The sequence below is a fragment of the Varanus komodoensis genome, unplaced genomic scaffold (assembly GCF_004798865.1).
Source record: "Varanus komodoensis strain SLA01 unplaced genomic scaffold, ASM479886v1 scaffold4, whole genome shotgun sequence".
Taxonomy (NCBI): Eukaryota; Metazoa; Chordata; class Lepidosauria; order Squamata; family Varanidae; genus Varanus; species Varanus komodoensis.
Genome location: NW_025335941.1, coordinates 62,266,670 through 62,293,848, shown reverse-complemented (window position 1 = coordinate 62,293,848; position 27,179 = coordinate 62,266,670).

The following is a 27,179-nucleotide window of genomic DNA, read 5'->3' as shown; positions in this document are numbered from 1 at the left end:
AGGAAAGTATCCATCACCATTCCCTGGAGAACTTGAATAGGCAGGTACTGTTTGCCCCTGGGTTTCCTAAGAGCAGCTGGATGGTCTGTGTGTGGACAGGATCAGTGCTGGATTTTCATACGTGCTGAGTGGGCTGCAGCCAGGGCCCCATAATCTAGCAGGGCCTTGACCTCCTACCAAAAAATAATTTTAAAAAATTACAAAGAATTATATGTCATTTGTAATGATAAAAATCAGGGGTGCATCTAGGCGAAAGATCATTTTCTAGACTGAAAAGGATAAAGAAGGATCTACAGTCAACAATGTCCCAAGATCAAAGCATTCTCTGCATAACCCACGCCTTACTGAATTTAATGACATCATTGATAAGTTTGCATCCAAGAAAGCTTGAAAGAAACAATTCTGACTTTCTATATAGTGTAATGTTATAACATACGTAACTATAAGGGAACTTCTTTATTAATTCCACACTTTTGTAAACTTAGTAAAGGTTATAAATGTATAAACAATCTTTTTATCACTGCTAAAATTTCAGCAATGTTCTACTTTCATTGTATAGATCAGGGATCCTCAAACCTTCCCATCACTTGAACCTTCCCTTCTATAGCAGTACAGCCACACACACATTTTCGGCGAATGGGGCGGCATAAAAATGTTTTAATAAATAAATAAATAAAATTTTAAACCCAGGGTGGTGTAGTGGTTAAGAGTGTGAGGCTGGGACTCGGGGGATTTGGGTTCTAGACCCTGCTCATCCATGGGGCCAACTGGGTGACTAAGACTGAAAGCAGGAGGAGGAGGAGGAGGAGGAGGAGGAGGAGGAGGAGGAGGAGGAAAGCTGCTTTGAGTTCACTGTATGGAAAATGGTAGGATCTAAATCTAATAAATAAATAAAATAGTAAACTTCTACTTCAACGAAGTATGCAAACACAGGGAGCTTTTTAAAAATGATATTTGTACTGTTGGTTTGTTTTGCTTTAGGCCATCTGGGAGAGTGTGTATTCCTTCCCTGTTCCACAAGATCTAGGTATCCATGAAGAAGACAGGAACGAATTATGTGCCTCGAGATGCAAATAATGCAATTTAGCATCGAGCTACTGTGTCTCCCTGCACCCTTCTGAACACCTTTCAGAAGTGGGGCTTTTGAGAAACTTCTGAGAGCCAAATGATGGTTACCAGAAGTGAATCTCCTGCTTCTGAAACTTTGTGGAGAAAAAAAGAAAAAGGGTGGCTGGATCCACCAGTTTGGACCTGAATCATGGAAACATAGAAATAGAGTGAGTCAGAAAGGGCCTCCCGGGCCATCTAGTCTGACCCCCAGCTCCAGCTGGCTCCGTTCACAACATGCCCACCATGTGCACGTCCAGCCTACACCCGCACCGATGGGGCCTCAACCACCTCCCATGGAAGCCCATTCCACGCCCTCGGGGTCCTGACTGTCAGGAAGTGCTTCCTGGCATCCAAATTGAACCTTGGTTCCCCGAGATTTGCTCCGTTGGAGCATGTCCTGCCTTCCTCTGCAGGGGAAAACAGGTCTCTACCCACCTCCGTGTGACACCCCCTCACATACCTGTATGTCGCCAACATATCCCCTCGGAGTCTCCTCTTCTCCAGGCTGAAGAGACCCAGTTCCCTCAGTCTCGCCTCCTACCCTATCCCCTGCAAACCGGCCACCAACCTTGTGGCCCTACGCTGCACTGACTCTAACCTGGCTATATCCTTCCTGTAATGAGGGGTCCAAAACTGAGCACAGTGCTCCAGCTGTGGGCACACCAGAGTCATATAGAGTGGTAGTAATACCTCTCTCTATCTAGAAGCCACACTTCTGGCTATGCAACCAAGGGTGGCGTTCGCCCTCTTGACCACCGCATCACACTGCTGACTCACGTTCAGCCTGCAGTCGACCAGCACCCCGAGGTCCCTTTCACAAGTGCTGCTCTCCAGCCACTTGTCCCCCAACCTGTACTTATGACAGCTATTCCTATGCCCCAGGTGCAAGACCTTGCACTTATCCACGTTGCACGCCATCATCATGGCGATGAAGGTAAGGCCTTCATGCTTATCCATGTGCCATCTTGCCAGGCTGCTTCTCCTGATGACAATTTCTTCTGAACTTTCACAGTACGAGTTCATCTTAAGTATTGCCTGATGGGGCACAGAGCACCTGTGGGAGTGTTTCTGATTAGGAAAATACCATGGCCAATGGGCATTAATTCCCAGTTCGAGTCCTCTCACCCAGCTGGTTTTTACTAACCTGCACAGAATCAGGGAACCTTCTTACTGATCTCTCTCATGTCACCATTTCGGTAACAAGTCTAAACACCTTCCTGAAATCATGCAACTGTCTCTACTTTGGGAAAGAACAGAAGCTCTTCCAGTCACCTGTGACACACCCGCACGGCTGAAGCCAAGGAGCCTTTTGCTTGCTCCCCTGTAGCTCCTGATGCCCACCTGGCAGCTTCATGGATGACACTGGGTTTAAAATTCAGAAACAATCCATCGGTGCGAAACTTTGGGTCTGGTTTTTTGAACATTGTAATAAGTAGCTCAATTCCACGATACTTCTCTTGGGAAGCAATTCTGAGAGTTACTGAAGCATTTAAAATGGACTGAGGTCCAATAAGAGTCTCCATTATTTCAACCCCATTCAGTCTTATTTCTAGAGTGATTGCTGATTTAGAATGACACTTATTAACACTGCAAATGTCATGTTCATTTACCTAGGCCCAAATTAAATCTCTGTATTTCCTCTCTCTCCCTCTTCCTCATATAATGTCTGCCTTGCTTGATGTTCACCTTTGAGCGGTTGCTGGAGGATAGCAGAAGATGGGAAAAAATAATTTTGTGAACTTCTTTAAGTTAACTTGTCTTTTTCTCAGTGTGAGTGCTACAGTTGGATGTATCTGACAGTTTGGTTTCTCCTGGGGCAAAATCCAGTTGGGATGTCTCTAACCCTCCAAATCCAGTGGGTTGTGGGCATTATATTCAGGGCAGAAGAAAGGAACTTCTTGCCCCATGGGTGGTTAGTTTTGGTGATCTAAGTGTTGTGTCTAGGAGTTGGAGAGGAAGTGGCAATCAAGATATTTTATTTTGTGGACACACCTGTCTTCTTCTCTCCCTGCCTCTAGGAATGCAACCTAGAACCCTTTTATGACTTTGGAGTTGGATCTCAGAAAAATTCTAAGGATGTCTCGGCAGTGCATAGCAGCAATAGGACTATACTGCCACTCCAGGAATAGGATTCTAAATTTCTAAATTTAAATTTAGGATTTTATGCAAGTGGTTGCATCTGTGTTTCCCAGATAGTCAGGTGACTTTCATTCTGCCCTCCAGGAATAGGATTTTGTGCAAATGAATTTGGAGAAGACAGTTCAAATTTAATACTTTTCCAAACACAGAAATCTCCTATAATTTTCATGCTTTGGCCATGGGGGAAATTAGTTTTTTTATTTTAATTTACCTTATTGTTCTAAATTTTTGACTAACTTTGGGAACAATATAAAAATTAAGTGAAAGAAAATGATTCACAAGACTGTGAAATTCACATGACCCAGGAAAAAATCAATCTGCTGTAGAACCGATGGGTCGGATTCTTAGAGAGATGAGTTCACCTAACCACAGATTTCACTGACATTTCTATTTCAATTTGGCTTGTCCTGAGCTTTGCGTTTTTTAAATAGTTTTCATGAAAAATTGTATGTGTTTTTATACAGTTTTGCTCAATATGCGAACCCTTTGCAAGCAATTTCCTTTACACAACACCTTTTAATATTATTTCCTCTAATAGGCATATGCTTGTGTACTTTCCCTCAATGTGCATATTTTTCAATGCTTTGTTTGACTGGAGGATTTAGTTGAATAATCACAGAAGTGTGAATTTTGCCGGGGAACAAATTTCCAGTTTGCACATTAGTTCCAAAGTGCAAAATGCTCTAAGTCAAAATGAACCGACTTCTCTCCCTTCTCTCAATCCTGTTTTGCCCTGTGCTACTTCCACTGTCTGAGTACAAAGCATTTGTTCCTGTTTCTACACACTGGCTTAAGAAACACCCACACCAGGTCAAGCCTTTCAGAGAAACAGAAGATGTGCTTCAAAACCATAGTGTCTTGATCGTACACGCCTTTTCCCCCGAAGATGATGGACAACCAACAGATGATGCCTGATATGCCCAGCTAATTACATGGACACCAGCAGCACTGCTCCATTTAAAGACCTCTCAGCAATTTCTTATTTGTCAGGTTTAGGATGCAGTTGTAAGGAAATCGATTCAGGGCTGAGTCCCGACACGCTGCGCTGTGCTCCCAAGGCATCAAACATCTGCTAAATGCAGCCTATAAACAGCCTTTCCTGTCACTCAGAAGGGAGGGGATGAACTTCTGGCCATTAAGGTAATGCACGAGTTTAACTGTGAATAGATAGGGTGTCTCAACAAACATCTTTGTTTTGTCTTCCTGTCCATGCTAGTGCACATAGGATGCATGAGATACAAGCCAGCCAAAGCTCCCGGGAAGAAATAGGCAAGAGAGGGGGATTTGCACAATTGTTCCTGGAAGAAGAATTGGTGATTGTGGTGTTGATCACAGCAGAATTTGGATAAGCTCTCACTGCAACTTGTGACACCTGTTCCTATGTCCCAAGTGCAAGACCTTGCGTTCAGTGTGGATAAGAGCAAGGTCTTGCACTTGGGGCATAGAAATAGCTGTCATGAGTACAGGTTAGGGGACAAGTGGCTGGAGAGCAGCACTTGTGAAAGGGATCTCGGGGTGCTGGTTGACTGCAGGCTGAACATGAGCCAGCCGTGTGATGCGGTGGTCAAGAGGGCGAACGCCATCCTTGGTTGCATAGCCAGAAGTGTGGCTTCTAGATTGAGAGAGGTATTGCTACCACTCTACACGACTCTGGTGCGTCTGCAACTGGAATATTGTGCTCAGTTTTGGGCCCCTCATTACAGGAAGGATACAGCCAGGTTGGAGTCAGTGCAGCGTAGGGCCACAAGGTTGGTGGCCAGATTGCAGGGGGTGGGGTATGAGGCGAGGCTGAGGGAACTGGGTCTCTTCAGCCTGGAGAAGAGGAGACTCAGAGGGGATCTGTTGGCAACATACAGGTATGTGAGGGGGTGTCACACGGAGGTGGATAGACCTGTTCTCCCCTCCAGAGGAAGGCAGGATGCGCTCCAGTGGAGCAAAGCTCAGGGAACCTGATTCCATTTGGATGCCAGGAAGCACTTCCTGACAGTGAGGATCCCGAGGGTGTGGAATGGGCTTCCACGGGAGGTGGTTGAGGCCCCATCGGTGCGGGTGTTCAAAGATAGGCTGGAGGTGCACATGGTGGGCATGTCGTGAGCGGAGCCAGCTGGAGCCAGGGGTCGGACTAGATGGCCCGGGAGAACCCTCCTGACTTGTTCTGTTTCTAGAATTCTAAAACTGCTCCACCACTGGTTGCTGCAAGGCTTCCTACGCCTCATATTATCCGGGTCCTGGAAGCTCCTTGCATGATCAGGTGGGTCACAGTTGCACTGAATTATTGGCCCAATGGTTGCTGCACCCATTTGGAGCAACCTTAAAAAGTGTGCTTAAAACACAGGGAAATGCCATCTCTGCAGCCTCTGTGCTGTGTCAGGTCCTCTGGTGTCCCCAGTTCAAAAGGAAAAAGAGTGGGACCACGTTATTTCCTCAGAAACAGTGCCTGAGATATGTAAGCCGCAATTTAGAAATCTCTGGTTCAAACTTCATCTCAGCCACATCCTCAGAAGGCTGCCCATTTCTCTGAAAAGATACATTTTTGTTTGCATTTTTGCCCAAGATACACATACTTTCCAAGCAATTTTCCCAACATGCTTCAATTTTCCTAAGTTAGGGATAACAGAGCGATAGGGGGTGCTTGGAAATGGCTCACTTGGGTTTGAACCCCAGGACTTATATTTGGAGCCACATGTGGTGGTCCATGGGCACTTAAGGATATAAAGGTACAGGGCCCCAAGTTTCTTTGCTGGCTCTGATCTGTCTAGATTTTCCAAGCAGGATTTTGGCCCATATGTGCTTTGCTTCCTGTTGCCTCCCTGCAAATCCTTCTGCCTGCATTTCTTCTGAAATCAAACACACCCCTCCCCTCCCCTTAGGAAACAGAGTCCTTTAAATATACATGCACAGAAAGACTTGAGAGCACATACACAAGTGTATATTCAAACTTGTGCATTTTTCTTTTGTCCTGGGGTCCCGAGTCCTGGATTTTTCCAGTAGAAAGCACTGCCCTGACTGTAAAGATTAGGTCCACTTTTGTCCAATGAAGATAGACCTAAACCGTTCCACTTTGGGCACATCACGAGAAGGCAAGACTCCCTGGAGAAGACAATCCTGCTGGGCGAAGTCACAGGGAGAAGAAGTAAAGGAAGAGCCACTATGGGATGGATGGACTCCATCAAGGAAGCCACTGCCTGGAGTTGGCAAGCGCTGAGCAGGGCTGTTATGGATAAGACATGGGGTGGGGGGGGATGGCTTTCGTTCATAGGGGAAGCATAAGTGGGAGAGGACTTGATGGCACACAACAGCAGCAAAAGCAACAACAGCATAAAGATAGCAGAGAAAGTGTATGACAAGTACCATGCATTCGTTTGGTGTACAAGATAATGCGAAATACTGCTGCTGAAATACTGATTAAGTTACTGGAAACATGCATGCTGTACTTCTGCCTGTTATAATGAAGGATCTTATGGGCTTCCCTCATTGGCCATTGTGTGAACAGAATGCTGGATGAGATAAAGAACCCCATGGGGACCTGGGCACGTCTTCAGTGGACCCAGAATTTTGAGTGGCGGTCAAGGGAAACTGGGAAAACAGGAGTGGATCAGGTAGGGTGGAATCGAGTGTTGGTACCCTGGACAGGCAGGACTCCATTCCACCAACCTTTTGGTCACAGATCACATTTGTGCCTTGCCATTGTTTCCCCAAAGACCACTCTGATCTTCCCTTACAAGATGCTAAATGTACAGGGAACAAATGATCACTGGAGAGGGTTAGTTGATTTGATTCACAGCTTATTACATTATTCAAGGAAGGAAATAAAAAGGCCTTTTAGAACAACCATTTATACATCTGATATGTGTTTTGGTGGCTCAGAATGATGCATTCCCTTTGCGAAAATCACTAACAAAAATGGCCAAGCATGCCTGCATTTCACAGCAATAGTCTTTAAAGTTAAACCTGAGTACCATGAAAAGCAGGGCCTTTTCCATGGTGGCACCTTTCTTTCGGAAACACTCAAGAAGCAGGACAGGGTTGAAAATGAGTGGTTTCCCCTGGAAGCCAATTCCAAGATGGAGTTGCCACATGCAAGACCTGTCATGTGTTTGCTCAGATATTTGAATCACCTCTCAGTCCATTCATAAGAAGAATAGTTAGGAAGGAATTATAGCTGATGTTTTAATATTTCATCTGATTCCTTGCAAAGAACCACTTTCTATCACACTGCTGTGGAGCACAAGATACTATCTGTGTATGATTGCACCAACTTTGCAACTTTCAGTCCGTTCACTCACAATACAAAAGGCAATATCATGGATGGATAATGACAGGATCATTAAATACTGCTTTCCGTTACAGGAAAGGGTGGAGCAGATATTACGAATGATGCCTGTGGAAGCCACAGAGAAAGGATTTTATCACAAGAAGATAATGAAGTAATAAACATCCAAGCAAACTAGGATATCAAGTTATTGTTCTGGGAAAGCATTTAATTGCATCCTATTGATGAGAAATTTTTATGACGGCATCTCCTAATTCTCAGAGTTTATGCAGATTGAGCTGATTGGAGAGTCTGTATTTGATATAGGATGGCAGAATTTGGGTCCCAATATGGCCAGTGTCATGAACTGGTCCCTTCCTTCCTTCCTTCCTTCCGGGTTCAAATGCAAGAAAACCCTTTAAAGTGCAGTTCCTTTCCTTTTCTTTAAAAAAAATGCTTTATGGGACCTACCTATCCAGAACTTTGCACTTTTAATAGGACAGACTGTGATAGGTTATACTTTTTATTTATTTTTATTAAAATAACAACCAAAAGTTTATTAATTATTAAACATCAAACCAATATAAAACAGAGAGGTTCCTAAGTACATATATCATTACTGAAGTACATATGTCATTATATATACTGATAACAGGAGTACAAAGGTGGTATTCCAGAGAGGAGAAATCTCAAAGAGAAAAAGCCCATGGAGAACCTTGCAGTCCAAGCCTCCTACAGCAAAGGAAGCTTGGCCAGAGCTTGTCATGCATTGCTGGGCTCAGTCTTCAGACTCAAGAGCAGAGTCCATCTCCTCCTTGGTCAACCAAGTTGCTAGAAGGTGACCAAATATGCTCAAATGTGTCAATATCTAGATGGTGTTTTAGATACCAACTTGCTGGGCCTGTTTCTCCAATAGAGCTCAGTTCCACACCTTCCACACCAGTCACTATCTGCGATGGCTGAGAAAACCATCCAGGGTGGGAATCCGTCAGATTCCCTGGGCCGGGCTCCTCAGGCTAAGGCTGACTTTGCAGTGTCCCAGAGCCCGAGCTCCTGATAGGCTCGCCCAGTGGTCACAGACACTCTCCAGGAACTGACCCACGTGTGTTGGGCAAGCAATGCCCCACTCATGCGTCAGGAGCAGCCGCCGTTTTAATGGCTGCAATTGGCACTGGAGAAGGCTGGCTGCCCGGGGTTTGCCAGGAAGGCAGCTCCCGCAGACCTCGGCATAAGCAGCACCCGTCTTTTGTGTAAGTAGGTTCCTGTCGTGCCTGATGCCTCAACAGAGGCGGCACCTCACAAGGAAGAGTCAAACGTCCAAAGAGAGAATCAGGCATCAGAACAGGGGGACTTATACTTGAGGCCCTGTGGCCAAGTGACCCTTCCACAACCTGGCTTGGGAGTAGCTGAACAGGTAGCCATCCCTCATCCTGACCCTTTACCCCTTGGGCAAACAGCCAAGCCTCAGTCCGACCATGAGGGCCCCGAGGGAAAAGGCACCACAAGTTCTACCACTGAAGAGCGTGGGCAGGATACCCCCCTTCCTCCTGACGCTGAGTCTCCTGAACAAGACACAGAAGAGGCAAGAGGCAGGATAGATTTGTCTCGCACGACTCTTAGACGTTCCTTACTCCGATTGGAACAAAAGGAGGCTTTGTCCCACCTCAGGGGGGAAAGGTGGGACAAAGAAAGCTAATCCCACGTGGGTTCTCTGAGGGACATCACTCAGAAGATAGCAACTAACTTGTAAAGGTCATTGCAGTAGAGCTTATTAGTAGCATCGTAAATCTTATAGAAAAGTAGCAAAAAAAGACTTTAGTTTTATTGCCGGCATAAGTGTGGGTCATTTACAACTGTGAACTGACACCGCACAACAGTTACCAGTTGTGCATCCAGGGGTCTGCGAGTGGTCCTGGGTCTCTCCTTGGATTGGTTTGCCTTGGAGGACCAGTCTGAGCACAAGGAAGCCCACCCATGCTTGGATGGGCAGAGTTGGAAGGACCCAGACTTGTCAGTTCTTACATTCTCATTTTATTTTTTTTATTTATTTTTGGATTTATATCCTGCCTTTTCCCTACAAAGGGCTCAAGGCAGCTTACATCATTCTCCTCCTCCATCTTATCCCCACAACAACAACCCTGTGAGGTAGGTTGGGCTAAGAGCCTGTGACTGGCCCAAAGCCACCCAGTTGGCTCCATGGCTGAGCAGGGACTCGAACCCAGGTCGTCTGAGTCCCAGTCCCATGCTCTTAACCACCACACCACACTGGCGCTCACCATGGCACATTTTCAAACTGGGGGGATGGGATAGGTGGGATGCCACAGGGTTCTGTCCTGAGACTGGTGCAATTCAACATTGGTATTAATGATTTGGGGGGGAAGTACAAGGAAAGATAATTCAGTTTGTAGGTGACATGAAGCTGGGTGGAACAGCAAATACCCTGGAAGACAGAGACAAGATATAGGGTGCTCCTGATAAGTTAGAACGCCGGGCAGAGAACGACAGAGTGAAATTTAATAGGGACAAATGCCAAGTCCTCCACTTAGGGGCAAGAAACCAAATCTACTGCTACAAGGTGGGGGACACTTGGCTCAACAATACTGCAAAGGAGAAGGATCTTGGGGTTGTTGTAGATCACAAGTAAATATGAGCCAACCATGCGATGCAGCTGCAAAAAGGGCAAATTTTGGGCTGCGCTAACAGAATGACCACTTCCAAAACACACGAAGTATTAGTTCCCCTATACTCAGCACTAGTCAGACATCACCTGGGGGACGGTGTCCAGTTCTGGGCAGATAATTTTTTTAAAAAACATGCAGAAACACTAGAAAGGGTTCAGAGGAGGGCAACAAGGATGATTGAGGGCCTGGAGGCAAAGTCCTACGAGGAAAGATCGAGGAACGAGGCATATTCAGCCCCAGGAAGAGAAGCCTGAGGGGAGAGAGGACAGTCCTCTTCAAAGGCGGTCACAAAGAAGGACAAGATTTCTTCTCATTCATTCCAGATTGCAGGACATGGAATAGTGGGTTTAAGTTAGGAGAAACCCAAAATAATTTTCTCACTGTCAGGGCAGTATGACAAGGGAACCTATTAGCTGGGGAAGTTGTGAGCTTTCCCTTGTTGGTGACATTCAGAAAGAGTTTGAACAGCCCTCTGAATGGGATGCTGTGACTTGGTGTCCTGCAACAGCAGTGGTTGGACCCAATGGCCTTCTGTTCCCTTCCAACTCTACTCTTCTCTAATGCTATGATTTTAAAATTGTGTTAGAGGGGTTTTAAAAGTGCTGTATTAGTTTGGACAATTCATGCATTAATTGAGCATACAGGGAGAATCTAAAGTGTCCCCGTAATCACCCAGACAAAATACTCACCTTTTATGGTGTGGAAAAATGATTTAGGCTCATGATTTGCTCAGACTGGAATACTGCAAAGGGAAGTATGAAACAAGCCAAAGAAAACAACCCCCCTCCCTCCGTAAGCCGGTCTGGAAGCAAGGTCCACTGAGCGCAGTAGGCAAGTCCAGGAGTCTGGTGTGCAAAGACGTGTACCAGAAAGGAAATGGCGTGCATAGAGCGAGCCGTGAAGGGAACATGCTTGCAAGCAACTGCCTGTTAGGCGGGACCAGATACACATTTCCATGAGGATGTTTAAAATAAAAACCTTCCCGAAGTGGCCCAGCAATGGGGGCATCATGAACTGGCACATTTAAAACAAGTGAGCACTACAGAAATCGAACACATACAGATGAATCCTTCCTAGATGAGTGTGCGGAGGACCGTAATGAATGGGCTATTGGACGGGTCTACTAGAGAGGCATAGGAGAAATGCTGGTGATTCACCAAGCGTGTTTGGTTTCTGGAGAGAAATGGAGGAGGGGAACGGGAAGGGGAACGTGGGGTGGGGGAGGAGGAGGAGGAGGAGAGACATAGATGAGGGAGAGGGAGAACCTTGCCTTCTTTCTGGAAGCTGATCGGAAGCAACAAAAAATAAAAGGAAAGAAATAAAAGAAGCCCTGGCTATTGTTATGGCAACCAGAAGTGACATCCAAAAGATCTCGGTGAACACTGTGCTTCGCAAGAGTGTAATACACCTCCTGTGCAAAGGACAAAGTGAGCATCCCGATCGTTTAATGGAGACATTTCGGTCAGCGATCTGAGCGGAGCGGCCACTGCAGACCTCAGGACCTGATGCTGGAGGTGCAGCTGGGGCTGAAGCATCTTCTCTTCATCCTAAGGCACAGCCTTACTTCTGTATTCAGGCAGAAGGCCGGGGATGGGCACCATGGGTTCCTTTGCCCTCCTGTCCCAGGGGGCTTGCATGCACAATTTATTCTATCCTTAACTAAGCATTTCAGGGATTTTGCAAAAAGGGGGACATGACACAAATGTTGGCTCACATCGTTCATCCAGTGTTCAGTGCGGCAATGGGTAAAATCCATCTATGAGTTTGCTCAGAGGTCTTATCAGGTGGAGGGAGGTAGAAACGGCAGTCGATCCGCTCTAATTTAGTGTCCAAGGCCCGCACTGTAAAAACAGTCTGCACATGTGCAGAATCTCATTTTACATCCCAAGCCGTAGCAGACTTTCTTGAGGAAATGATGATTGAGATTTGTAATAAATGTGGGGATTGTGAAGTAGGCAAATAAATGTTTCAAACCAAGAAAGGACAAACTTCATCAGAATCATTGTCTGAAACAGCTGTGTTTTGAGGAGTTCCATCTGATCATACTTAGCGGTGATGTCCGTTCATTGCTTATGTCCATCTGGGTCTGTTTTCTGTCCTTGCTTTGCTGCAGAAACATCTCTGGTCACCTTGATGTGTGCCCAGTGCTAGGAGAAGGACGAAAGCAGCAGGACATGCTAATTCTCCTGCAGCTGTTGGGGACTGGAGAAGAAGCCCTGTTTGAGTTCACCAAGATTCTTCAAACACTAGCTTGCTTCTAGTCTCCCACCGATTTGCACTTGTGTTTGTGATTACTATCATTTTTGCTTCAATGGGAATGCAAAAAAAAAAAAAAAAAAAAAAACAGCTGATAATCCTGACAGGCTAACCCCCTGCCCCTCCAATTTTCACAGATTTCTGTAAAAGTGTACATTTTGGGTGATTTTGAAGTTGTCCATGTTGAAAAAATCAAGCATGGATGATTTCAAAGTTGTCCATGTTGAAAAAGTTCATAGAATCATAGAACAGTAGAGCTGGAAAGGGCCATGTTCTGGCAATGGCCATCCAAGTAAGAGCAAACCACTCCATTTCTGAACAGCTCAGCTAGAGGAATGCCTTGACTGCCCCTGAGAGACAGGCTGCAGGAGAACTTCCTTTCCATTCACAAATCATTGGAACATTCCATGTTCACAATCCTGACCATGAAAGGGGACACACGTTCTCAAAAACTGTTCACAAATTTAAAAATTTGCATTCAAATATAGAACTTTCTCGAAATGTGTGACTTTTTCAAAGATTGCAACTTCTTCTCACTAAAACCTTTACGAATCAACAATTCAAGTTGTGACAACCCAGATTCAGGCTGGACATCAGGAAAAGCTTCCTCATTGTCAGTGGAACCAGCTGCCTGGAGAGGTGGTGGATCTCTCACACTAGAGACATTGAAAAAGAAACCGGACAGCCATCTCAGTGGGACGGTGTAACATGGTGTCCTGCAACAGCAGCGGGTTGGACTCAATGACCTTCATGGCCCCTTCCAACTCTTCTATTCTATGATTCTATGATTTGGGAAATGGCTGTTGGCACCACCACAAATTGGATCCTATGGAGGAAGTGGCTAGTCATATAAGAGAGGCCAAGGGGATGTGGCTGGTCCAAAATGTGTTAAAGAGATGAGGCAGACAAAGAGCAAGGCTAAAGCTAGAAAGGGAGAGGACAAAGTTCAGGCCAACATTTTCTAAGGGGCTGCATTTTTTAATAGTGTCAGGAAGTGGGGAACTTCATGGGTGTCCAAGTGGACTGCTCTGGAGACCTCTGTAGGAGACATTGCCATCTGCCTTCTGGGACACGGAACTAGATGGTTTGAAAGGAAAGCTAAATGAACAATAGCAGGACCATATGGAACATCAAGGAATTGGAGGGCTGGAGCAGAGAAAGATCAGATGCTATAAAGAATCAGGTACTTTATCACTGATGTGATCAGATTAGAGACAAGCTCATTTCAAGAGACTTTATGCATGCCAGTCGCAACACTGCCGCAATTTCCCCCTCTACATTCAGCTTAGGTATCAGGCAAATGATAAATCATTTGCATCCATTTCTCAATGAATGGAGGGGAGGCAAATTAGTATGCAAATGTAACCATTGGCAAGCAGGACCGTGTCAACCCAAACAGAGTCAAATTAGTTGATGATTTTCCAAGAACAAATTTACATATTGGAGGGGGAAAAAACCACATACCGCAAAAACCTCAACCTGCTCACACATCCAGGGTATCCAACTGGGAGTAGACTTTTTTTCAGTGTTGTCTGAGAGAATTGGATTAATGGGGGAAATGATGGCCACTTTAGGTATTCAATTTGAATCTGTGGCAAAACATTTTAAGGAAATAGCCACTGAGGAACCAGCACGGATGCCTGACCTGGGGCTAGGGTTTAGATAGAATTCATTGGAATCGGTCCCTCTAGCTTTCATGGACTTTTTCTTGGATTTGGCCCAGTCTTGGAAAGAGAGCTAAGCTGAGAAGAAGTCTGCGGATGCTCAGGGAATGAAGTTGCTACAATCGGCAGCCTTGTGCAACAGCCCAAACATAGGTAGCTGCAGGGGGTGTGGAAGATGGTTAGGGTTAGGGTGGGCGCGAGGGGCCCGACTCTTGGTGAATGCTGGGTCTGTTCACTGGGTATGTTCACTGGGTCTGTTCACCCCAATACAATTTGGAGTCAGTGCAGACAGAGTCTGGGGACTGAGCCCAGGGAACCAGCGGATTTCCACCCCCAAAAGGGATTGCTCACGAATTCCAAGCTGAGTCCTGCAATCACTGAGAGGCGGCAAGCTGCCCCTTAAGTGTTCCCATGTGGCCTTCAAAGGTAGCATGGCTTAAGCCTACCTGGTAAGCCTTCCTGGGGTCGTGGTGCGACACAGCTCTCCCTCCTGCTCATGTGTGCACATTTCCACGTGTCGATAAGAGGGGGCAGTTTTGAATACTGCTATCTGGAAAGGATCCCTGGATGTACACACACAGCAAATCAAGGCAAGGCTAGCCCTCTCGCATTCATCTTACAGAATGGGAAAATGAAATGGGTGCTTCTTTGCCCATGGACTAGCATTCAGACATTCAGGAGCCCCATCTGGAGGGAAGAAATGCCATAATCCCAGAAAGCTCAAGCATTTGGCTCTGCTAAATGCATAAGTTTATTCAAAGCTTGACCTCGTATTGATGTTCTTCTTGACAACCCCATTATTGTTGTCATTGATGTCATCATCGTCATCACCATCAGTTCTGGAAGATACATGTTGTGGGAAATCACTTCTCTATGTTGCTGAGAACACACACAGACACCACGCACCCGATTTCATTACAGGAATTAGGTATCAGCTCCAGTGTTTTGGCATAATGATTGGATTTGTTTCAGAATGAAAGAAAAACTGAAACAAATGCATGGATTTGGGATGAAGTGTGCCGAGGTCTGTTGGGGTGCTAATACCTATCCCCGAATCCTTAAGAAGTACCCTTTCTACTGTTGTTTGCAATGATTCCTGGTTGTTTCCCTACGTCTCCAGCTCCAGCACCATTTGAGGAGGAGATGGGCTTTCTCCTTCATGGAGAGATCTTTGCTAATTAGCAATCACATCCAAAATGTGATGACCTGGCACACTGCCCACTGGATTTGGCTCTGCAGCCACCTCCCAGGAGACAAACCAAGTCAGGGCTTTGCCATCTACTGAAACTGGCATGTGGAGATGTACTTCTGGCCAGGTTGATTTGGTGAAGGCCTTCCTGGACAAATCGCCAAGACTTTCTGTGGTGGTTGATTTACAAAAAGTTTTCGTTAAAATTAAATCATCAGTTCAGCAGAACTCTCACTGTTCCCCAAAAAACCTCCAATGAGGACAGTTCCGTAAAGCTGCAGGGCAGAGAAGCACAGAAGTGTGACACAGAACCATACACTTGGGTGAGGCCTAGAAGGGTATTGGATCCAGTGCAGGACTCAAGTCTCCTATCCAGATTCTAACCAGGCCTGACCTTGCTTAGCTTCCAAGCTTATACAAGATCAGGCACTTCAGGCTAAGCAGAAGCGAGTTATTACAGGGGGAGAACATTGGTAAACCTTAGTGGAGGGAGAAGCCACTGAGGAACAAACACAATTTTAACGCAAATCGACTAATATTAGGCAATTTAGAGTGCTCAATTAAGTACTTCCTCTCTGACATAAGCTTCCCTTGCAGCAGTCCTCTCAGGAATTTCTTTTTCCTGTCCTGGATATGAGCAATAAACCAAATTATTTTCTTGCAGATGGTAATTAGACAGGAGGGCTGCCAGTAAAATAAATAAATGAATAAACAACCCTTCCTTCTGCTCTGTGCGCACTGTATGAACTCTCCACACTGTTTTTATCATGCTCCACGGAGTTGCCGTTTCCTGTCTCTCTTGAACATGCCTCGCTGGCTTTCCAAGGGCAGCCAATCACAGGCCACCACACATACGGAGTGGGTATTTACAGCACCGGAGTGGCCTCCATAACTCAAAGCCGGTGGGGAACCCTTGGGCTCCTGTCTTCACAAGCAGCAGCAGAGCAAAGCTGGTTAGCAAACAAAAGGAAGGCTGCTAATGGAATGGCCAATTTGGTTTGCTACAGAGAGAAAGGGAGATGTGGTTCTCGGGTTTGGGTTTGGATTTTGGGGAAAGTACTGATCAGTTTAATGAATGTCTGGTTCCTTTTGAGTCAAGCTGAAAGCCGATCTTTTGATGGATTTGTGGCAGGATGCGTTGTAACAATTCTGTGTGTGATCTTCATGAAAAACCTCGTCTGAAAGGGAGTTCACTGCACCCTAAAGCAGCACGTTCTACTGTCCAAAAACCTGTGCTGTCAGGAAGGTCTTGGCTAAAGCCCTTCATTGCTATTTGGACCTATCACTTTTGGTCCTACCCCCATCAAGGAGCAGGTGCCCCTGTAAGCTTCAGGGGAGATCACTTTCCCCCATTGCAAGTCCAGCTTTTGGGATCCTGTGGACGGTTGGCCAATGTGCAAACAGAATGCTGGAATAACAGGACTTTTCCTATCTTCTTATTCCAAGCTTTGCATCTGTGCATTCAGCCCAGAACCTCCTACTCTGCTCAGAATGTATTTCAGTGTCAAATTTTCATCAACTCTATTTTCCCCGGGGCCATTTTATCTTTAAACCATTCCTGTGAGGAGGTTAAGCTAAGAGAGAATGATAGTCCCTGGTGATGGAGAATTTGAACTCAGGTGAGTATTCTAGTGGGATTTTATTAGATTTCTGTATCACCCAATAGACAAGGTTTCTGGGTGGTTTACAAAAATTAAAACCTGAAAAATACAATACTGCATGTAATATGAAAGCCATTTAATACCTTGATGACAGGCCTTCTTGGCAGCAACACCCATCCTTTGGAATATTCTCTTTTGTGTGGCTTGGAAGCCAGAAACTGTAGCATCTTTTCAATACCTTCTGAAAATGCACTTGTCCACCCAGACTATATCTGGCTTATAATTAAATGACTCAAACTGTTCTATTTAACTGCTTCTGTATTGCTTCATATTATTCTTATTGTTACATCGGAATTGTTTAAAATTGTATTTTAAATGTGATTTTAACATTTATAGGTACACCTCTTTGGATAATTAATGGCAATAAAAACTTCATTTTTGCTGGATGCCACCAGGTTGCCTCCAACTTATGATAACTCTGTGAGGGAAAGCCCCCCAAAATATCCTACCCATGATAGCCCTGATCAACTCATCCAAGCTCACCACTGGCTCACCTTGTGCCCTGCGAGACTTACAGACACTGAAGGTGCAGGACATTAGAACATGCCTTTTCCTTCCTGCCACAAGCTTTTCTAGACCATCAGACGCTTGCAGTGTTAACCTGGAATCTAGATTGGCCAATCTGAGTTTGAGAATTCACGCATTTTATGAAACAGACGGAGTCCATGAAAGCTTGGGCCAGAACAAATACATCTCTTCAGCTTCAAGGTGACACAAGACACGGTTGTTGTTTATTTATATTTTTATTTTTTAAATTATCATTTGCCTAAGGGCAGATGAAATCATTACAGGTCCAGGGGAATAAAGAAAGAAAATAAAACTTACTCGCTAGGTAAAAGGATCTTGAGTAACAATGGAGTACTCTAGCGTGGTGGGGCAGCTTTTATACAAACTAGCAAGATCACCACGGGGGATGTGATGGCTGTGAATGATGGGTTGTATCTTTCAGTGGTCACACAGACACACTTTACACATGGAGGCACGCTGGATCTCTGCAATCGAAGACCAGGATGTCTGGTCACTGGAACAGGCTTTGCCTCCATACCGCAGGCCGTGGCTTCCTTATAGGGGTCAAGCCACCTCACAGCTGGATAGAAAAGCTACAGGTAAATAAACCAATAGCAGCAAAGTTCCACACTAGTTCCACATGGAGACCAGAGAGGTGCTGGTGAATCCCTCTATTTCCGGGAAGGAAAGCTCGCTGCATCTTTCATCCATTCACCTTGACTGAGGAGAAAAATCATACAAATATTGGGTTTCCAGAACTTTTTCCCATCTGAGGTCTGCATTCAGCCTCAGAGAGGTTCTTGAGGAACATGTTACCATGGTGGGTGGAGCTGAAGACCAAAGGCAACAGAGGTGGGGCCAAAAATATCAGCATAGTTCAGCTGAAAGGTTTTACCACCATTAACTAAGCCTTAGGAGAGAAATTTCAACCTTTGAACATGGGGAAAACTACCCCAGGAAAGTTTCCTGGGGAAAACACCAGGAAACCCCCCAAACATTTGGTTACTGGGGAAAGGGGAACCACAGGGACTGGACTGAGACTCCAGGCACATGGGCCTGAAGTCTGATTACCTTAATGGTTACAGCAAGGGTTAAAATGAGTAGAGATGAAATAGGAAGCTTCATCATTTCAACCATAGGTGGACTGAATCTAAACTGGACCAGTTAGCTATGCTGGTGTTTAAGAAGGTTCTTAGTAATAAAGCTGTTGCTTTGTTAGGCATTTTTTTGGATTGGCCTCCTCTCTGAAAAACCTGCCAATGACAGCACATATAACATGATAACTGACATTCAAGGGTTGGGTACAGGTTGTGTCTGGCTTGTCGTTCAACCATGAGTTGTGGATGAAACATGGGTTATCATGTGGTCTGAACCTAGGCATGCTGGCAAAAATGGTTTGTTAACACAAGCAACCCCCTATTCACAGTCCAACCCCAAACCATGGGCTGTCTAAGGTTAAAACTTATCAGTTGTTAGTGTGGCAGCTGGTTCAGACAACAGACTAACCATGGTTTAAAAACAACCTCTACACAATCCATAATACCTACAGAGTTTTGGCTTTGGGGTGGCATAGAAATGAAATGAAATAATAAGTAAAGGACAGACACTCAACCTTGAGTTGCCTAACCTGAGCCAGTGACACAGTTGTTGCCTACACACAAATGCACTCACTCCACAAGTGTAATGGTGAATGTCACAGTATTATATTCTTATTCTTATTTTACATTTCTATACTGCCCATAGCCACAGTTTCCTGGGCAGTTCACAACATTAAGTCACCCATCCAGATTTCAACCAGGCGCAACCCTGCTTAGCTTCCCAGATGAGGCGGGATCAGGAGCTTCAGGCTCTATGGAAGCCTAGTACGGCAACATCATGTCACCTATTTTGAATGGGGGGATGTTACAAGGAAGGGAACGAGAGTCATTATGCAATTTTGTGCGCATTCTTGGAATAAGGCAGCTTCTGGACCATCTGCTGAGTCAGATCACAGACTGAGAGGCCCCTGCAATCGAATCAGCCCAACCCCATCATTGATACAGAAGACCCAGGACTCCCAGGCAAGGTGCGATATGTCGAGGTGGAGATCATGTGCCATGAGGACCATGACCATGGCCTTCTCCCCTTCACTTTGGGCAAGAGATTTTGTAGGTGGCCTCTCTGGAGAGGTGCCCAGGCCTGATGTTCTGCTTTAAGGGGAGTGTCCTCAAAACATGTCATTTTGAGGCGATCTTGTAGGCACCCTCAAAACCCGCCTGTTGTTCACTTGAGCTCTTTTCCATTGGAAATGCCTGAGATGAAAGCTAGGAATTTCTGCAAGCAAAACATGCACTACAGATGTAGTCCCTCTCCAGTTAGGCTGCCTTTCCACCAAAAGCAAAACAAAACAGTATTGTATTAGACTGCAGGGCACATTTCTTTACATACAAACAGAATGGCTGGTGCCTTCATCTGCCAGGGAATTCCTTATTGTTCTGCATGTTAGTAGATGCCAAATGATGCTAATTGGCTTAGGAGGTTGAGGAATTCCACCCCATTTCCACTATCCAGGAGAATTCCCCTATTTTGCCAAATTGCTTCAGGACAGAATGCATTTCATCATGAGCACATTTGAGCAAAACATTCACAAAATCAAGACTGGAAGGAAGGCTGGCTGTGCAGAGTTACCCTATTTTTTCTTTCTAGGCACTCAGATACTGAAGCTTTTCTGTGTCCTTTTCACTATCGGATCTCTTCCCAGAATTTGCATCAAACTAATTTGTCAGTAATTTCTTGGACCCTCTTTCTCAATTCAAGGATGCATCTTGCCTCCTCTGAACAAAATAATTGAAAATATATTTGATTTCTAAGCTTCTTCAGTGCTCTGGAGTATGTTTTCTTAGGTGCAGCTTGCTTAAATTAATTCATACGAGTCAGGTCTGTTATGATATCTTCCTTTTGTTCTGCATTATTCCTTATCTTTCTTTCTCCCCTACCTCCTAACGTTAGTCATCTGCTCTCTGTCTCCCACATGCTTAAAATTTTTTATTTAATTCTGCCCAGTATGATTGGAAAAAGGAATGCTGCTTTTATTTTATTATAGTGACCTTATACCCATCCTAATGAAAGTGAAAGAAGAAAGTAAAAAGCCAGGACTGCGGCTGAATGTTAAGAAAACAAAAATCATCTCCACAGAAGAATGATGGAACTTCATTGTTAACAACAAGCGTACTGAGAGGCTTCACATACCTCAGCTTAGCCATTAATTCAAAGGGAGATTGCGGCCAAGAAATTTGAAGAAGACTCACACTTGAAGGGTAGCAATGAAGAAACTGGGAAAGATCATCGAATGCATGGATGGAGACCAAGGCTGAGATCGTTCCCACCATGGTGTTCCCAATCACTATCTATGGGTGTGAAAGCTGGATGGTGAAGAAAGCTGATGGGAAGCAAATGGATGCATTCAAAACTTGGGGCTGGAGGAGAGCTTGGCAAATAACCTGGACTGACAGAAGTCAAGCAAGTGGGTCCTAGACCAAATCAGTCCAGAGTTTTCCCTAGAAGCAGAAACGACAAAACTGAGGCTGACCTTCTCTGGGCACATCATGAGAAGGCAAGACCCCCTGGAAAAGACAATCCTGCTAGGGAAAGTATATTTTTATTTATTTTATATTGTTAATTTTAATTTTATATTGTTATTTTTGTATTTTATTGTATTTTATTGTGTTTGTAAGCCGCCCCGAGGCTTCGGCAAGGGGTGGCATAAAAATGTTCTAATAATAATAAAAAAAAGAAAAGAAAAGGAAGACCAAATAAAGGATGGATGGACTCCATCAAGGAAGCCTCAGCCTTGAACTTGGAAGAGTTGAGTGGGGCTCGTATGGTTAGGACATTTGGGAGAGCTTACGACTTAATGGCACACAACAACCACCATCTCATACTTAACACTTAATGTCCATTTACGTTTAGAAAGGTAGGAACCCAGTCCAGAAACAACATAAAACTAGAGGTGATTTGCATATGCCCCATCTCACCTCATTGTGAGGAGCTCAACCAGCAGAACGTTGCAGTGCTTTTGGATCAGAATTGCAGCATATTGTGTGGGCTGCCCTGAGGACAGCTTACGAATACGCGAATCAATTCTGTCCCCCTGCAAGCTGCTTTGCTGCCTCTGTCCTCTTCTTCGTGTTCTCTGCTACAAGACAAATGAGGACTGGCCATCTGCCCACTTGAGAATATCAGTTCAGTGCTGGGAAGGCAAACCTCTTTTTCCTGCCCCAAGTACCATACTTGATAGATTTGTAATTAATATGCAAAAGCAAGAAAATTGCTGCATGATGAGGAGATTACTAAGCCAGCTCTTTCATCTTTTTTGCAATTTCACCCCTCCCTTGCCAATGGCTGTGATTACTATTCAGGCTCTATTTCCATATTTCCTTGAGCATTTGAAGGCGCACACTGATTTGATGGTTTATTCCATTTTCAATGTGTTGCAGGTGTCTGCTGACAATCAGGATTGCTATCATAGGTTGCTTCCATCTTAAAGCCATTTAGCGCTGCTGGTACATTGCTTTTCTACAATCAGATGGAAATAGAATGAAAATAATAGTTCCACATAGCATCTAACATACTGCCGTATTACCAAGCAATCCCCTTCTCACAGCTAAGTTCCTTCAAGAATGTTTGCTGAAAACAAAGTCCTGTTTTAGAAAGATCTCCTACAATGTTAATTAATAGCTTCCCCCTTACAAGTTTTGGCCTTTTATCACTTCCTGTTTTGCATGGTTGGGACATGCATGATGAATTGCCCCTGAATTAGGTAGCACCTGTTCTCCATGCAAGAGGGGATGCAATTACTTGCTTTAAAAGAAATATTTAAAGAAAGACAGATGAAAGGAAACCTGTAATTAAGCTTACCCCATGTCCAACTAAGAATACCCTCAAGTTATCTATTGAGAAACTTGAGCTTATTCCTGGTGTATAAATTCCAGACCTCCATCTTGGTAGAAGGTTCATGTGACTATCAGAATATGTAACAATAAAATATTGGAAACAATAAAACCTTAAAATAGGGGAGTGGAACTTCTTTCGCCTGAAGGGCAGAAATAAATTTCAGAGACACTCTTTGGAGCTGCATTCCAGTAAGAGAACAGGAGCAGGCCAAATACCAAACATTCCAGGATATTTTTGCTTACAGTTCTTAAGAGGAGCAACTAAACCTTCGGAAAGGTATTTCAACATTTTTGAATTAATGGGGGAAACCCAGCAATGCTAGGGGATCTCAAAACGCAGGGCCAATAGATGGAGACAAGATCACCCAAAGATCTCCATATGGCTGGACTTGGTGCACACATTGTCTAGATTTGGTCTACGGACCTGAGCCTATGCATTCCTGATTGAGAGCAAATGATCGGGCAGCCCATTCCTAAATGCTCCCAGCTAGCTCCCCAAAAGCAGAGAACTTCATAATGAGGATGCTGCTAAAATAAAAGCCAAGGTGCTTTCCGTAACTTTAGTATCACATCATAGTATGTATGATGATCATACAAAAAGTATCTTGAAAAAAACATACTTGCCATACCCTAAAGATGATGTTTATCTGTGCTTTATCAATAAGCACTCCCCAACTTTAACAGTCTTTGAGGCATTAGAACAGGGGTCCCCAAACTTTGTCAAGAGGGGGCCAGTTGAAAGGTGGGGGTGGCAGGCGCAGGCCGGGGAGGTGGGATCGTTTTCTCTGAGCGAGTCCAAAACGATCTCCAAGCGAGCAAACTGCCCCCTTGCTGCATGTGCAGTGAGGCGGGTGGTGGGGGTGGGCATGGGGGGGGTGCAGGGAGTCCAAAACCCCTGAGGCGGGCTGGATAAATGAGCATGGTGGGCCAGATCTGGCCCGCGGGCCGTAGTTTGCAGACCCATGCACTAGAAGAGCACTTCCCAGCATGACTTGTTTTGCTCTTGATCCAGGATGTACAGCTTCCTGGACTCCGGTGGCCCAGATCCTGAGTTCCTGGCTCGTGTTTTCCAGGGTTTTCAGGTACACTCTCCAGGAAAGGAGCCTTGGCAGGCCGCAGGCCGCATCGTCCTTCCATGCTCATTCTTGCATCCGGAGAATAAGGTTGGCCCCTGGGAATGACGGCTGGGTAAGCTTGCTGGTATCACGACCGGGGTTCTGCAAAGGCTCACAGGTTTCCTCTGGGCTTGGCTCAGAGAGGGATGAGTGCTGAAGAAATCCAAAAGGCAGGTGCAAACCGCATTCCAGAGAGGCTCGGCACATCCCTACTGGTTGGTGTTATGGGATTTGTAGTCCAAGAACTGCTCATCTGAAAACAGATTGGTTCGGCTGTCATAGAGGCCCTGCTCACTTGCGGGGATGCATTGGGTTAACTCGGGGCATCCTGAAGCATCAGGAGAAAAAAGATGGTCCATTGCAGAAGCTGACTACCTCATGGGTTACCTCATTCACACCATTCCGAAGTGCAACACATCCGTTTCTGACTAGCTGCCAGAATTTTTGCATCAGGCTGTAGAAGTCACTGAACTAAAATATTCAACACGAATATCGATCTTCAGATTTCGGTGAGAAGATTGTAATCCATTTCTTTAGCAAAGCAACAGCTTGTTCAATCGTGCATGTGGTGACCCAGTTAAATCTTTCCCTTTTTGCAGAATTGCAGTCGGGATCAAACCTGAGACATGCACTTGTAGGATCTGAACTGAGCATTCAGTACCGCAGGGCTTCCGTCCTCCCTTGCATATACTACAGTGAGATTAACATCAATTATTGGTGTTGGACTGAACTACCGAAAGCTTTCTAGAAAACACATTCTGAAAATTTTATGGAGACATCCAGTTGGCATGTGACTGCAGGCAGAGGACCACATCTTCCTTCCTGAGCCAGTCCTCCCATTCCTCCATTTTTAAATCTTGTATGTGTCGATTTCAGCATGCTGCATGTCCTGGGAAAGACTTGGAGAGCAGAGTGTATCCATGGGCTGGAATTTTCTACAGCTACAGTACGACGATTGCAAATGGCATCTGCAGCAAGATGTGGCAGCAGGGGAGCGTTGCCAATATGGGATCCCAGACATGCCATTCTATTCTCCCTTCCACCTGGTTTCCATTCCCCCTCTCCGATAGACAGCCGCTGTTCCAATACTGAGTATACTCCCCTGTCACTGGAGCCATCCTTTGCTTTTTCCCTTCCTTTAGAGCTCCCCTCGACCACAGAACTACAGAACTTTACTGCTGACACACACACACACACAGAGGGAGACTTGCGAAAGGTTTTGCATACCTTGGCTCCGTCATCAAGGCCAAAATCACCCACATGCTGGTATTCCCAATCGCCATGCATGAGTGTGAAAGTTGACGGGAAGAAAATGGACGGTGTTCAAAACATGGCTCTGGAGGAGAGCTCTGTGAATACCCTGGACTGACAGAAAGATGAACAAGTGTCCTAGATCAATTCAATCCAGGACTTTCCCCAGAAGCAAACATGGCAAAACTGGGGCTGTCCTACTTCAGGGACATCATGAGGGGGGCACCCTCCCTGGAGAAGACAATCCTGCCAGGGAAAGTCGAAGGCAGGAGAAGAAAAGGAAGAGCAACTATGAGATGGATGGACTTCACCAAGGAAGCCACGGCCTTGAGCTCAGATCAGCCGAGAAGGATGCCATGGATGGGCCATTGTGGAGGGCTTTCACCCATAGGGTCGCCATAAGTTGGAGAAGACTTGACGGCATATGACAAGGATCAGACTGATATAGCTGTATGTAAACGTGTGTGCGCACACACACAAATATAAGTATATACTCTCAGTCTATACATATATTGAGAGTATGCACAGATACACAAGTATAGATTCAAACACTTGCATATTACATAAATTATGGCACTTAGTCTGAGCGTCACTTGCCTGCGCACAACATCCCCAAACCCTCTTGGTTCAGCGAGCGCATCTGGGGTAGGGCAGGGTGTGCCCATCCATAAAACACCTCCCGTGGCAATTGTGGCAAGTCACACAACACTTACTGCCAACAAGGCGAGCTGGTGAGCTGAGAGCTGAGCACAAATACCCCTTCTGCAACCCCCCTCTCTTCTGTGGGCAAAGAAATTGGGCCAGCAGTTTTACTGCATTTTTCTAGTGGGAGAAAGAATTCTCAACAATGTTTCACAAGTACGTTTCACCGTGGACGGGCACTGCTTCTGTCTGTCTGTCCGTCCATCCATCCACCTCTCTATCGGGATTTTGTGTGTGAGTGTGTTGTGTGTCCTGCCGCTGCAAGTAGGAACATTAACTCTGTTGGCTGCCTGCCCTCACGTTTGGTAACTACTGCCGTAAAAGTGTTAGGGGCTGCACTGTTATATCTTGCTTATTTATTTATAGACTTACTATCCGCTGAATCAGCCCAAAGTCCCTCTGAGCAGGTTCTACTTCCAGGGAAGAAGGTGAAGATCATGCTGTGCCAAAAACTGCCTGCTAATTTCCTAAACTTTCCTTTCCCCATGAAAGAGATGTCCTTGTTCTGCTTCATTTTTGGAGTGTTTTATAATTTACGGAGTCATTTCTGAGCTTCTGTCATGGCTGCAATGCAGCCAAGGGGGCTGCGCTCTGGCTTCCTTCCACTGCGCATCTCTGCATCCTCCCAGGCAGTCTGATCTGACAGCAAAAAATCCCATACACATAATGGGCTTTAACTGAAGTTTGAGGAGTCAAGGAGACTATTAGCCATTGGACTAAATTGCCCAGACACCAAAGTACAAGGCAGAGGTGGGTTCCGCTCCCAGACACCAAAACCACACTTCTGAACCCAAACAGAACGGTGCTGAATGGTGGCCCTTCATTTTGCAGAATGCCAGCCTCCCAGTTAAAATAGATTATCTTAAGGAATGAAATAAAAGTCAATTTATTTGACTTTTGTGGGAGCCAAGAAAGGAGGTAGCTACTCAGAGATGCTAATCGGACCCTAATCCCAGCTGCACATGAATAGCTAAAGGATTTGAAGCAGAGAAGTTTGGCTTGAGTGGGGCATCTTTGCTGCCATTCCTACCATCATAGCCACTTGCTTTTGCCCAAACCTTGAACCCCATTCACTTCATAACCAAACTGAAATAGCCGTTTCCACGTAAAATTCCTCTGTGTGTAGTCTGGCTATCAACCCGCTCAGGACAATCGTCTTATCATATTGTCATATTATTACCTGCATAGTTTTCACACTTAATGGTGAAAAGGGAAAGCAAAATGTTATCAGAACAGTCAGCCTTTATATGCCCACATTTCTAAACTCAACTACAGAAATAAATGAAGTGGCTGGTATATGGAAGCGAGTAAGGAATCAAGGAGGCAAAGAAGTTTTGGCAAAGATTGGAATGGTCCACGCACAATAGTTGATTTGATAGGTGCATCCTTTGGAAAACTGCAGTTGATAGTCCATAAATGCAGTCAGACACACGACATAATGTGGGTTCAAACAATAATTAAAATAAAAGGAAGCTGTACTTCTTCATAGAGAGGAGGAGGAAAGGAAGAAGAGATAACTGTAGAAAAATGTAACCCCATAGAAGCAAGAGCAAAATGCATTAACTACAAAGTTATTATAATGATCTGTGCTCATATATTTTAATAAGGCACTGAGAATCTATGAATTACTTGTTCATCTGCATATATCAAAGAACACCTTTAAAAATCGTCACAGATGTCAAGATCACAGTATGTCTGCATAATTAAAAATCAAGGGATAG